Here is a 15,083-nt window from a genome sequence, read left to right on the forward strand (position 1 = left end):
CCCAGCCCTGGAGGAAAGGTCAACAGGGTGGGTTCCCTGGCATGGCATCCTGGGAGTCATAGTCCTTAAACGGTTTCCAGCACGTCGATCGCAAGGCTAACGAACTACAATCCCGGGATGCACCGGGATTGGGGCGGTGTTTAACGCGCCGGGTGGGGGGGGGCGGGGGGAAGGATAGAGAGGCGCGTCCCTGGCCAGTCATGCTGGGAGTTATGGTCTCTTAACGGTTTCCAGCGATTGGGCCCCGGCCTGCACACTACAATCCCAGCAGCCACCGGGCTTCGAGGCGGTGTGTAGCACTGGAGGGAAGGATAGGGAGGTGCGTCCTTAGCCAGGCGTGCTGGGAGTTATGGTCTCTTAACAGTTTCCAGTCCGTTGGTCTCAGGCCTACCTGACTACAATCCCAGCATGCGTTGGGCTTGGGGGCGGTGCGCAGCCCTAGAGGAAGGATCGGGACGGCAGGTACCTCGCAAGGCATCCTGGGAGTCATAGTACTTTAAGTATTTCCGGCCCATTGGTTGCGAGGCCAACGGACTACAATCCCAGCATGCGCTGGGTTTGGGGGTGGTGTGTAGTATGGCAGCGAAGGATAGGGAGGCGCGTCCCTAGCTAGGAGTGCTGGGAGTTATGGTGTCTTAACGGTTTGCAGCCCATTGGTCGCCGACCTGAGAACTACAATCCCAGCATGCGCTGTCTGTCCTCCCCCGTGGTGCGCAGCCCTGGAGGAAGGGACAGGGCGGTGTGGGCCCCCGCCTTTCCTAAGCGGTGCCACCCCCTCGCCAAGGGAGTCCGGAGAAGGACTTGAGGGGCAGGTCTGGCTGGGCGATGAGGACGGTGTGACGCTGCGAAGTGCACCTCCCTTGCTCAAATCGGAGGGGTCTGGTCCTCACTGAACAGCCCGCTGAACATCTCGGTGTCCTCTCACATACACACCCGCGGGGGGTTTCCAGAGCATCGCACCTCTTCCAGCCCAGGGAGCCGCCTGCTGTGCTAAACTCTATGGGAACTGAGACATCCATCTGCTGCGTGGCCCACCCGTGCGCAACTTCAGAGCTTTCAAGGGGTGATGCAGGCTGTGGCTCCTTCGCGAAAATGTCACCCTCTACAGCGCCTTTCCTGTGATATAGAAGTTGACGCGTGAGAGAGAGTATTTATTGGGTTACCCAGGATCTGCTAACAGCAGAGGAGAAAACCACAATTTCCAGGCATAATAATCTACCTAAAGATGATGGTTTAGATGTTTTACAGTTGAAATCACCAGCCTCACCTCAACTGAGTCCTGACTGACGAGTGTCTCAAAAACACAGTTGGTGACCTGATCCCTCAGGAACAGGTGGTGCTGCAGCTTTGAGGGGATGCCTTTCAAGGTGCAGAGCACTTGGGCAGCATTGGAAGTCATTCATGTTTTACATCTCTGCTTTGGATGGAAAGTTGATCACCCACAGCCGTTGGGGATGTACCTTAATATGCTGTGGCTTATCCGTTAAATTTTTCTGTCTAGACAATGAAAACCCAGAAGTTCCACTTGCAGGTAACCTCTTCATAATTGACGTCCCTAAGTTCCTTATGTCCTCAGGATGGTTCCTTTTGTTCCCAGATGTTACCAACTTTCATGATGCATCTAATCTGTACAAACCTGTGTATTACTCTATGTGAAAAGATACTTTGTTCAAATTACATGTTCTTATAATTTTCACTTGTGATTAGTGAGTATGGGACACTATTTAAAAAACCTGAAAAACCTCATCATAGCAATTGAATCATGTTACTGTACTTTATGAGGAATTAACCGCTTTAGGATTAATTACACATGGGTTCATCAGCACATTTGTAAAGAAAGGAAGAAAAACTGTATGGCCTTTATGAAATTGGAAAAATAAAGAACTATATATAGGGAGACCACAGCACAATACTAGGGCCCTTCTCTTATTTAAAATAGACTCTATGGGGTCGAATGCCTGCATTCCTAACCTGTCCTGCAGTATTGTCATTCTACTCTTCACTGTGTATTTATGTGGGGGTTTCTGAATTCACTGGTCCACAGCGTGGGGATGTTGTAACATGAGCGTATCCGTCATCTGTCACCTTAATAATTAATGAAGAGAAGAGCCTTGAGATCTGTGTTCAGATGCACTGCTGCTGAGTATGTGCCTGCAAAGACACTGCCCACAGCGGTGGTCTCAGAAAGTTGAACCTGATGCCACCACAAGCTGCTGTTCACAGATCTCGGTCCTCCTTGTGATTTGAGTCTCCTGCTTAGATTTATGGTTGTGAACCTGCTATGCTCACCCCATTTATGGTAGTATCTTTTGTGTTGCCTTTTCCATTCCATTTGTTTCCTGGGAACTCACTGTGTAGCTGCAATTCGGAGAATATGTCGGATTCCACCCCCCACTACCTAAGTCACTGTACACTGGTCACATTTGTGTCATGTTGTCAGACTCCACGCTCTTCCTCTCTAATGGAATTTGTTGAAGAAGTATAGTTACCTGTAGATCTCCTCAGTGTAATGTGGCTGGGATTCATTATGAAGCTGGGCATGTTGTCCTTGGCCTCGTTGACATTATTCAAAATACCTTTCCCATATTTTGAAGTTTGATACTACTTTGTTAATGTGAACACTTGCCATAGCAGGCTTTATTAAATATCTTTGTGAATTTAACTGTCAAAACAACTTATGAAGTAGGCACATGATCCCCATTTTACAGGTGAGGAAACTAATGTTCCAAGATTTTGCGTAATTTAATTAACTTTACACAACTTTCTGGTGCATTTTGAATCTTAAGTTGGATCTCTGCCTCCACAGTGTGTGGGCTTACCTCCTTTTCTATTTTGTGCCTCTCTGCTAGCATCTGCAAGGGTACATGTTTTATTTTTAGTACATCTTTTACTTGATGGTAGGAAACTTGACAAACAGGTCCTCAGTGGGAGAGAAAACTCACTGGAATTTGTCCTTCTCTCTGCTTCTTCTTACCCTGGCAGGTGTGAGAGTTATCAAGTGAGATGGAGCAGTGGTAGATCCTGAACAGTCCTCACCTGGAATATTGGTTATTATAAAAAAAATAGTCCTCTCACTTTTTACAAGTGTAATTTCTTTGCCTTAAAGTTTTGTCTGGGCTTTCTCTTACAGGTTCCTGTGAATGAAGTTGCAAATATTGATGAAGATAATACTACTGCCTTGCTGTCAAACACTAACAGTCGCCTTTTTTTGTATCTCCAATTATAAATGCAATACATACTGTAAAAAGAAAAGAACACATCATAAATATCTTTATAAAGCAAAAGTCTTGGCTGGTGGCCAGGAGCAGTGACTCATGCCTATAATCTCAGCACTTTGTGAGGCCGAGGTGGGTGGATCATGAGGTCAGGAATTTGAGACCAGCCTAGCTGACATGGTGGAACCCCGTCTCTACTAAAAAATACAAAAATTAGCTGGTCTCGGTGGCGGGTGCCTGTAATCCCAACTACCCACGAGGCTGAGGCAGGAGAATCACTTGAACCCAGGAGGCGAATGGTGCAGTGAGCCAGGATCATGCCACTGCACTCTAGCCTGGGCAACAGAGTAAGACTCCATCTCAAAAACAAAACAAAACAAAAAACTTGGTTGGCATAGTGGCTCAATCCCAGCACTTTGGGAGCCCAAGGCAGGTGAAATGTTTGAACCCAGAAGCTCAACTCTAGTGTGGGCGACATGGTAAAACCCTCTCTCTACAAAAATACAAAAAGTAACCAGTTGTGGTGATGTACACCTGTATTCCCAGCTACTAGGGAGGCTGAGGTGGGAGGATTGTTTGAGCCTGGGAGGCCAAGTTTGCAGTGAGCTGTAATCACACCACTGTGCTTCCATGTGGGCAACAAAGTGAGACCCTGACCCAAAAAATAAAAACATAATAAACTGAAAGTCCCCTTTATTCCCTTCTCTTCAAACTCATTTTTTTTTTAATTTGAAAAAACTGTTAAGAGGTTGTTTTTTATTCTTCTGACTAAGTTGTATAAATTTCTTTTTTTTTTTTTTTTTGAGACAGAGTCTCACTCTGTCACCCAGGCTGGAGTGGTGTGGCACGATCTCAGCTCACTGCAAGCTCTGCCTCCCGGTTTCATGTCATTCTCCTGCCTCAGCCTCCCGAGTAGCTGAGACTAGAGGTGCCCGCCACCACACCCGGCTTATTTTTTGTATTTTTAGTAGAGACAGGGTTCCACCGTGTTAGCCAGGATGGTCTTGGTCTCGATATCTGGCCCATTGATCTGCCCGCTTCGTCTTCCCAGAGTGCTGGGATTACAGGCATGAGCCACCACGCCTGGCCTGTTATATAAATTTCTAAGTGATACACATAAAGTTTATTTTAAAAATTACACTATATTTTTTAAAATTTACTCTTTCTCCAGGTGTATTCTATCTATCTATCTATCTATCTATCTATCTATCTATCTATCTATCTATCTATGAAAAGGCCTTGTTCTGTCACCCAGACTGGAGTTCAGTAGCTCAATTATGGCTCACTGCAGACTCAAACTCTCAGGCTCAAATGATTTTCTAACTTCAGCTTCTGAAGTAGCTGGGAGTACAGGTGCATGCCACTACTCCTGGTTAATTTGTAGTTGTTTTTTTTTTTTTTTTCTTTAAGCAGGGTCTCACTCTGTCACCTGGGCTGGAATGCAACGCACAATCACAGCTCACTCTAGCCTTGACCACTCAGGCTCAGGCAATTCTCCTGCCTCAGCCTCCTGAGCAGCTGGGACCACAAATGTGTATTAGCACACTTGGCTGTTTATTATTATTTGTAGAGACAGGGTCTCCCTATGCTGCCCAGGCATGTTGTAAACTCTTGTGCTTAAGCAGTCTGCTACCTCGGCCTCCCAAAGTGCTGGAATTACAGGTGTGAGCCACCACAACTTACCCAGCCTTTTTACTTTATGTAAGAATAGCATCAGTGTATTAAAAACATAATGGAAATTATTTATGGTGTCTTTTCAATTCTTATGCATTAAAGTTCTCTTATTAGAGCCTTTTATTAACGGTTATAGTGTATTTTCTGTAAAATTTTACTGTCATGCACTACATGCCAATGATTCAAGATACCGGAACTTCATGAATGCACAGTCACAGTAGAATATTTTAGTTATCTAATAAATATTTTTATAAATGATATATCAAGTTTATATGCAAGATAGCTGGGTCTAGTAGCAGGTGCTTGCAATCTCAGTGAAGGCTGAGGCAGGAGAATGGTTTGAACTCAGGAGGCGGAGGTTGAAATGAGCTGACATCTCGCCACTGCACTTCAGCCTGGGTGACAGAGCGAGACTCTGTCTCAAAAAAAGAAAAAAAACTGCCTGCAAGATTTTATGAGTAAGTATGTTTCTTACTTTTCTTTACAATTCCATATTACTGTCTCAATTATTTAGAATAGGTTCCAGGGAAGCAGTTGATTTCATTTTGCGTTTTACGTATGTATTATAATTTTGGATGCTATAATTTCCAACTCTGCCTGTACACTTCAAGTCAATGTGGATTTTTTTTTTAATAGTACAAACTGTTCATAGATTCACCTTCATAATGTTAAAAGCAGTGGCAGCTCCTGGTTTAAAAAGGGAACAGTGGAAGCAGCAGGCCATTTTATTTAAAATTGCGTTAGATTTTTCAGATGGATGATAGTTAAGATCATTAAATCCCATTACTGCTTCTAAGATTTCCACAAAATAACACATTAAATCCTCAGTCCTAAGCAATCACGACAGAGATTCAAAATTGCCTCTTAATGTCAAGGTAAACAGCGCAGTTTCTTCTCTTGCAATAAAGGTACATCATTTGACATACAAGGGAGCATCGCAGTCAGACACTTAAAAAGTCGTGCTGTAGAAATAACTTCCATGTTTTCATCCGCCATGGGTATCCTCACCTCTGTCTCCCATGCACTAACACTATCAGTTTCCTCATGTGTCCTTTCTACTTTCTTTGAAAGAGGATGCTGATTGCAGACAATACATGACAGAGGCATTTCAAATCAGAAAGGAGTTTCTTGAGATATACATGATTTTAGTTTTAAGTAGAATTTCCTGAAGGGTTTTAGTTACAATACCACGTTCAAGAGGATGGTGGTGAAACTCATAGTAAACGTTTGGCAAAACATAGATTATGGGGTAGCCATCTCCTACAAACACTTCATCGGGGTTTATATATGAAATGTGAAATATCGTAGGTTTAATCCTGGCACAGAACCAAAACTGAGTGCATTTCACTTGAACAGCTGACCAATCCCCAGCACAGGTCCATATCAAGAAACGGAGAAGAAAGAATCCATTTAACCCCAGAAACGTTTTCATTTGCCCAAATTGAAAACCAAATTTCACTCAGGCAACTAATGTTGGGTTTAATTAAAATATAAATCGGTCATACGTTTTCAAAATTAAATTATATGTGTGTGTGCTTGTCTCTATAAATATGTCCCTAACTTTGCTCATGGCTTATCTTCCATATTTTTCGGCTGATTTTCAGTGGTTGTTTTATCTTGTGTGGATGAATAGTCATTGAAATAGTCTTAATTTCACAAGGTGTTTAATTATAAATCTATACTTCCTTTGTGTGAGAGAAAATCTTTTGTGAACAAAATTTAATTTTTGGAAAGCTTTATAAGTCCATATTTTTTCTTTTAAAAATCGTGATTGTGGTAAAAACACATAATGTAAAATTTACCATCTTAATTCTTTTTAAGTGTATATTTCGTTAGTGTTAAGTACATTCACATAGTTATGCAAAAGATCTGTAGAACTTCTATGTCTTGCGAAACTAAAATTAAATTCCTTTTAAGACAACTGCCCATTTTACCATCTCTTCAGCCCTTAAGAAACACCATTCTAACTTTTTTTCCTATGAGTTTGTCTGCTTAAGATACCTGATTATTAATGGAATCATAGACTGTCACTTTGTTCCTGGCTTATTTCAGTTAACATGATGTTCTCAATAATTATCATATAATGTGACTTTTTAAAGACTGAATAATATTCTACTTTATGTATGTGTCACTTGTTATTAATCTGTTCATTGGTCAAGGGACATCTGGGTTATTCTGCCTTTTGGCTTGTGTTAGTAATGCTGCAATAAATTTGGGTGTGCAAATATCTCTTCTGGATCATGTGTTGTATATTTTAAATACATAGCCAGTATAGGGTTTGCTGGATTGTATAATGATCTTATTTTAAATTTTTTGAAGAGCTTTCATACTATTTTAAAAATAGGTTTGAGGTGGTAGATTATTGTGACTTTGCTTTGCATTTTTCTAGAAGAGAGATGTCGAGTATCCTTTTAAATGCCTAGTCATTTCTATATCTTCTTTGGAGAAAGTCATTTCAAACATTTGCCATTCTAAATCAAGTTACTAACTTTTTTTGTTGTTGAGTTTTAGGAATTTATATATTTTGAAAATTAACACCTACCAAATATGTGATTAGAAAATATTTTTACTTTTTTTTTGTTACATGTATGTGTGTATGTATGTATGCACATATATAACCCTATACAAGGCAGGGTTTTCCTATGTTTTCATGGCTAGTCTCAAACTTTGGCCTCAAGTAATTGTTCTACCTTGGCCTCCTAAAGTTCTAGAATTATAGGCATGAGCCACCATGCCTAGCTTTCACCCACTTATTAGGTGACATTTGTATGCCACTAAATGTTTTATTTGATGTGTAGAATAGTTGAAGCTTAATGTAGTCCCTTTTTTTGTCGTTGTTCTTTTCCTTGTTGCATATGAATTTGATGTCAAACTTAAGGGAAGAGTTTTAAGACTTATGTCATAAACTTTTCCTCTATGTTTACTCCTAAGAATTTTATTAGTTTTTATGTTTAAGTATTGAATCCATTAAAAAAAAACTTTTCTTTTTTTATGTGATACAAAGGAAGCATCCAACTTTATTTTTTTCTCTGTAAATATTCAATTTGGAAAATTCTTTGTTAAAGAGATTCTTATTTTTCTATTGTGTGATCATGGAAAGCTTATGGAAGAGTATTTTATCACATATGCAAGGGTTTATTTCTGGGATCTCTATTCTGTTTCATCATCTATGTATCTGTTTTTGTGGCAATACTATATTTTTTTTATTTTCGTAGCTTTGTATTATGATTTTAAATCAGAAAATTTAATAACTCTTTGTTCTTTTTAAAGGGTGTTTGGCTAGTCACATTTCCTAAGCAACCTTTATAATTATACACAAAAATTCTGCAAAAAAATACCATTGGGATTTTGACAAAAATTACATTACATTTTTATATCATCATGAGTAGTACTGACAACAATTTTTTTTTTTTTTTTTTTTTGGAGATGGAGTTTTAGTGAGTCACTGAGGCTGAAGGGCAGGGGTGTGAGATGTGCTCACTGCAGGCTCTGCTTCCCAGGTTCAAGCAATTCTCCAGTCTCAGCCACCAGAGTAGCTGGGAATACAGTCATGCACCATCACATCTCGCTAACTTTTGTATTTTTAGTAGAGATAGGGTTTTGCCATATTCACCAGGCTAGTATCAAACTTCTGCTCTCAAGTGATCCACCCACTTTGGCCTCCCAAAGTCCTGGGATTACAGGCATGAGCCACGTGCCGGCCCTGACATCTTAACAATATTAAATCACCTGACACTTCAGCAAGACTATAGAAAGGTTTTGCTTAATTTCCTCTTATTTACGTATTTGCCACATTTTCTTGCTTTTGAATTCTAGTTTCATTTACTTTGTATGACTTCAGTTTTCTTAAATTTAATAAGACATGTATCCTAACAGAATGTACCCTGTGTGACTTAGAATATCGCAGATTTTGCTCCTTTCAATTGGAGAGTTCTGTAAATGCTGGTTGGGTCTATGGTGTTCAGGTTTGGCTTTCTTACTGATATTATATCTGACTATTCTAGTCGTTATTGAAAGTGGAGTCTTGAAGTCCACCATTGTTGTGTTGCTATGTATTTCTTGCATGACTTCTGTCAATATTTCTTTTACATATTTGAAAGACAAGAATCAATTGAACCTGGGAGGAGGAGGTTGAACTGAGCCTATCGCGAGATCGTGCCACTGCCCTCCAGCCTGGGAGAAAGAAACTCTGTCTCTAAAAAAAAAAAAAAAAAAAACAGAAAGATGTCAATGCTATTTATAGTAATATAAAAATTTAATGTAATTTTTGTCAAAATCTCATTGGTATATTTTTGCAGATTTTTCAAATTATATACATATATGATTTATAAATTATTGTTATAGATTCCTTGAAAGTTAATCCATCTCACCATTACATAATACCAATCTGTCTCGGCCGGGCGGGTGCAATGGCTCACGCCTGCAGTCCCAGCACTTTGGGAAGCCAAGGCGGGTGAATCATGAGGTCCAGAGATCGAGACCATCCTGGCCAACAAGGTGAAACCCCATCTCTACTAAGAAGTACAAAAATTAGCTGAGTGTGGTGGTGCATGCCTGTAGTCCCAGCTACTCAGGAAGCTGAGGCAGGAGAATCGATTGAACCGGGGAGGCGGAGGTTGCAGTGAGCCGAGATAGTGCCACTGCACTCCTGCCTGGTGACAGAATGAGACTCTGTCTCCAAAAACAAAAACAAAAACATAATACCAATCTGTCTCTTGTTCACATTTTTGATTTAAAATATATTTTGTTTAATATAATTATGACCATGGCCCTCCAATTGTAGCTACTCATTGCATAAAGTACATTTTCTTTATACTGTTACTTTCAACTTATTTGAGTTCTTAGAGCTGAAGTGACTCTTGTAGAGAGCACATTGCCGGATCTTCTTTGTTCTTAATACATTAAATTATTTATTAACTTTCTTTAAGGTATTTAGCTTTTTATATTTGAAGTAATTACTGCAGTTAATGAAGTTACTTTATTATTTGTAATTGTCTTCTGTGTTTCTTGTAGATGTGTTATTTATCATTTTTTCTCTTACTTCTTTATTTTTGTTTGTTGATTTTGTAGCGACATGATTGAATTTCTTTCTCATTTGCCTTTGCATACATTCTACAGGTTTTTTTGGTAATCATCTTGAGAAATAAAGACTTCATAAATCATCTTAAAGTTATGACAGTATATAACAACTATATTTCAACTGAATGCAAAGTTGTACCTCTTCACATCCCCACCGTTTTATTAATATCACATATTATCTTTTCTTATTCTCTATGAACACACATTTATGCAGATTTTTGCTGCATTTTTTAAAGTCCATGGCAATATTTTGAAAATTTTGTGCACCATCATTATGACAGTAGAGATTTCTTTACCTGTTTATATATTTACCTTTAATATAGCACTTTCTATTTTCATGTGCTTTTATGATGCTGTGCAGCATCATTTCATTTTTTGACGTGATAGAGTTTCTTTAACATTTCCTTTAGGACTGTTCCAGTGGTTAGTAACAGACTCAACTTTTATTTATTTTGGAAAGGTTTAGTTTTTTTTATTTCTGAAGTGATATTATTCCAGTTGAAGGTTTTTGTTTGGAAGTATTTCTTCTTGTTTAATTACCTTGTCATCTGGGGATTTCTCAGCTATTTTTTAAAAATAACCGCTTTATTACTTTTCTCCTGTATTGTTTTTGTAAGATAACAAAAAAATGTAAATATTTATATTTATAAATATAATAGTCCACTTGATGGTGTGCAGTACGTCCTATACTTTTTTCTCCATTCTGTTTAAAAAATTTGTTTTTATCACTCAATATTTATAACTACAATGTCATTAATTGTGTAATTTTTTTCTCCTTTATTAGTCTGCTTTTGTGAGTGTTGATTAAATTTTTAATATAGTTATTATGTTCTTCAGATTCACAATTGTTGTAGGTTTTTAAAAATCTTTTTATTGATATCTCATTTTCTTTATGTATCACTTCTTCTAATATTCTTTTGTTATCTGTGTTCTGTTTTTGTTCATTAAACAGTTTTTTTCTAATTACATTTTATTGAAAACTGCACTGAATGCTAAATGTCCATCTTTACAATAAACAACTACAGTAATGGTAACTCGTACTACACTACAACAAAATGTACTTCTGATAGCCATTATTTTTCTGTTTGGGACAATTTAAAAAATTTTTCTTTTCTTACAAAAACGTAAATGTACCTAATCAAAGCATCAAAATAGGCCATCTTTTTAAACAAAAAGACAATGATTCACAAAAGACTATGAACAGAACATGTAACTAATTGAGGCAAATCTAATAGAATTTGTTAAAATCAGTCACATCCAATACATCTGAAGTGTTCTTGTATAAAACACAACATGAAGAAAAGAAGACTTTATCAATGTCTTAAAAAGTGGGTTTGTTCATAGAGCATCTGACAAGTTACCATTAAAAGTGTTTCCTGTGACATAAGAAAATGCAATATTATTTTTCTTGAACCCTTTTAGTGCAAGGGTTCAAGAAACCTTGAACCCTTTCCACTCAATAAAATAGCAGAGGATCTGAAACTGAGAAAATATACTTCATTACAAACAGCTTGTGAAACTTAATACTTTTTTTTTTTTTTTTTTTTTTTTTGCATTATCGGAGGCTTTTACTGAACTTGCAACCGACTTGCCCGCTCAGTATGCAGTTCAGATATGAGAGATGCTTCTCTGTACAGGGGCCGGTACTGTCTTCAATCCTATGGGTGCGGATGACTAACACAGGCACATAGTTTACTCCACATTTTCTAGTAATGTGATCTTCCTATTAGCAAAAAGCGGTAAACAGTCCCTGTAGACTGAAGGGACTCAAGTCACAAGATGGGGATTTCCTCCTCATGGTTTTTATTTTGATGTTTGAAGTCTTGATGCAACATTCTGAGCAGGGTGTTCCGGACCTGCTGTGCCCAAGGGACTGATAAAGGAAAAAGTTCTATTTATTCTTTGTGATTTGACGCACAGATGAAAAACAACACACAATAACGGAAGTTGGTCGTTAATAAATCACACTCTAGTCTTTCAGAGCTTCCGTAAGCAGACGACATCTTCAGTTTTCTAGCTCTTGTAGTTTTAGCACTGCAATACCAATGAGCCTATGTCCAGAATCAGCTAAGAAGAGCGTCAGATTCTTTTTCTCTTAGTTTATCTATTTTTCACTGTCTCTTGTTCCCAAGTGTATCTGAATGATTACCTTCCGGCATTGTCTGTTATTTCTCCTTGGCGTACTCTCGATTGTCCCCGTGTTTGACGGCTGGTTGGGAGAGGGCGCTTGGGAAGGATGTGCCACTGTGGGGAGTTTGTGAGTCACCGGGATGCCTCCAGGGAAGATCCCTTCCATGGATGCGGGAAGTCCTCCTGGAGCCACCCGCACGATGCCTGGATGAATTGCTTGCTGGTCTATTTCCCACCAAAGCACAGATATGACAAAAAATTCCTTGTTCACACAGTTTCTTAAGCTTCCTGGGATGCGGCCTGTGATGGCTCCGCAGATCTCCGTGGCAGCTGTCTCCCTCATCTCCAGTGACACCTGCTGGCTGTAGCAGGCAGTGTGAGGAGTGCAGATGAGATTGGGGCCATCTTTCAACGGACCCTGAGCAAAGCTAAAGGGCTGCGACTCATTCACGTCGAGGATTGCCCCTCGTATCCTGCCCTCCTTGAGGGCCTGTGCTAAGGCTTTCTCGTCCACCAGGCCACTACGGGCTGCATTCACAAGGAATGCTCCCTGCCTCATCTGCTTTATGGTAAGTCATGGATAAGGTGGTGCTTAAGTTCGTGGAGACTGCAGTGCAAGGAGATGCAGTCGCCCTGCTACAGCAAATCCTGCAGGGTGTAGACCCTCTGCATGCCCAGGGACTGCTCGATCCCATCCTGCAAGTAGGGGTAATAAAATATGACGCTGAATCCAAAGGCTGTGGCTGGAACTGCGAAAGCCTGCTGCGTGCGACCCTAGCCGATGAGGCCCAGCGTCTTCCCACGAATGGGGGTCACTCCCGAGGCCACCTCGCAGATCTGCTCCGTTCTCTGAACCCGCTTGCCTTCCCACAGTGCCTGGTACAGCCATGTGTTCCTCCGGTACATGTTGAGGATGTGGCAGTTGGTGGAATTTGCTGTCTCTTCCACGGCTGCGGACGGGATGTTTCACACAACAATTCCAAGCTCGCTGGCAGCCTTGATGTCCACGTTGTCATAGCCACTGCCCACCCCCACGATCACTCTCAAGGCCTTGAAATTTGCCAGATCCTCCCTGGTGAGGTGATGGCGTGGTACATCATGGAGCCCACGGCTCCGTTTAGAACCTTCTCGTGGATCTCCTGCGTAGACTGCATCACAGAAGGCCACGGTGGCCAGGTCCTTCAGGATGGGCATGTACACAGTGCAGTCACGGCCGACCAGGAACGCGGCCAGTGAGCGGGGGCTCAGGGGGTCTTTCATGATCTGGCGGCGAATTCCTTCACAAATTCTGTCCAATCGCTGTCTCTTGACTTAGCGCTTATCCACAAGGGCCATTCTTTACGGAACTTTGCAACTCTCAGCTGAAAAGGCAAAGCAGTCCTCTAAGAACTTAGGGGAACTCGCAGGAGTCTGTATGCATGATGCCACTATGAACCCAATATAAATTTGTTCACAAACTCTATAGTTCACACGATGGGCTGTCCGTCTTTTTAAGGGAATATAGCTTCATTGGTTCAAAACCATTTAAGGTGATGAAACCCATTTGCTTGCAACTCAGCCACCATCGCGCAGTCAATCAAAAAATCTCACCACGACCCTAGGTCTGGAGCTCCCGGAGTCCGCGACCGCTGGGGGTGGAGGCGGCTTCGTCCTGGTGCAGCCAGGTGCCTGCTCCTGCTCTGAGACTTGGGCGTGGGTTGGGGGTCCACCCGGGTGTCCTGCATGGTGTCGAGTCTCCTCCCTTGCGGGGGCCCTGCGGACCGGAGGAGTGTCCATGTCATTAAGGAGCTTTGATAATTATTTTGATTTTTGAAATTATATAATGCGAATACAACAAAAACAACAAAGAATAAACCTACAAATTTTGACCTTTAAAAGTCAACAAAGATTTTTAAAGGTCAATATTTGTAGGTTTATTTTATTTCTTCATTTGGGACATGTTTTCGTCCTTTTCTGTATGTCCTGCAATCTTTTGATGAGATTCAGAAATTTATAAAACAACTGTGTAATGTAGTATGTACAAACTTTCTTACTACAAGATAATACAACAATCAGCGAGGCTGTACATCCTGGTGCTTCATTAACAGGGTCCTCAATGTGTCTTCTGTGGGCTTGTGTGTGTATTTTTAAGGTAAAGATATTTTTTCCCATTGTTTTCCAGACACGGTAGTCCTTTGCTTCCGCAGTTGATTGCAGTGTTTGTTTCTCTGAGGCTGTGATAAGCATGGAACTTCTCTTCTCAGCAGTCATAAGTTGTCATTCTCATAACTCTGCCATTTCCTTTAGCATTCCCTGTTGGGGGAGACAGAATCTAGTCATGGGGGTAGCCCAAAAAGCCAAACCTTTGAATATATGTTCCACTGTTCTCATTCTATACTGAGGGAGATACTGAAAGTTGGATGTTTTCTCTTGAGCCCAATTGCTGTTCTGGGAAAGAAGAAGGGATGTGGTGAATATAAGCCAGACCTGGTTGCCTTGTACAGCAAGCTTTTCCAACCCGCCTTGTTTTGTTTTTGTTATGGCTCTGTTTTGTGTTAGGTTTTTAGCAGCCTGCAGCAATGGTTTTCAGGTTCTGTCTCTAGTGATAAGCAGCAAAGGGGGATGAGGAAAGGACCTTACTGGCTCAACCAGAAGCAGAAGCTAAGAACTCATGGCTGTAGTCTCCCTTGGATGCCCCATTCTACAGTAAAGGAAATATCTTTGGAATGTAAAAAGAGAGAATAATAGGCATCACCCCAATAGGAAAGAATGAACAAATAACAAAGATGAGAGGTGCAAAGGCCAAGGAGAAAACCTTAAAAATGTGGTGTTGGAAGTTCTGCTTCAAAGAAATTGGTTCTGGAAAATTCTAGATTTACTTCTTTTGCCTCCACAGATGGGAATTTCCTACCCTTGCTTATTATGCTCTTCAGTCTTCTAAGGCTTCTCCTGTTCATCCTCTAGCATTCCAGGGCATTCACAGTGACAGCCAAAGTTCTCCTCTTC

The 15,083-nt window shown here is 40.6% G+C and overlaps 1 long non-coding RNA gene and 1 pseudogene across 1 annotated transcript; one reads left to right on the plus strand and one right to left on the minus strand.

The window, feature by feature from the left end:
* The first annotated feature begins 245 nt into the window (after positions 1 to 245).
* LOC134809397 (uncharacterized) lies at positions 246 to 5,012 on the plus strand. Its single transcript, XR_010154980.1, has 2 exons — positions 246 to 1,531; positions 3,131 to 5,012. It is a non-coding gene; the product is annotated as an uncharacterized LOC134809397 (long non-coding RNA).
* A 6,996-nt stretch (positions 5,013 to 12,008) lies between these two features.
* LOC129138911 (C-terminal-binding protein 2-like) lies at positions 12,009 to 13,568 on the minus strand (annotated as a pseudogene).
* Positions 13,569 to 15,083: the final 1,515 nt, after the last annotated feature.

This window comes from Pan troglodytes, chromosome Y (genome assembly GCF_028858775.2).
Source record: "Pan troglodytes isolate AG18354 chromosome Y, NHGRI_mPanTro3-v2.0_pri, whole genome shotgun sequence".
NCBI classification, from domain to species: domain Eukaryota; kingdom Metazoa; phylum Chordata; class Mammalia; order Primates; family Hominidae; genus Pan; species Pan troglodytes.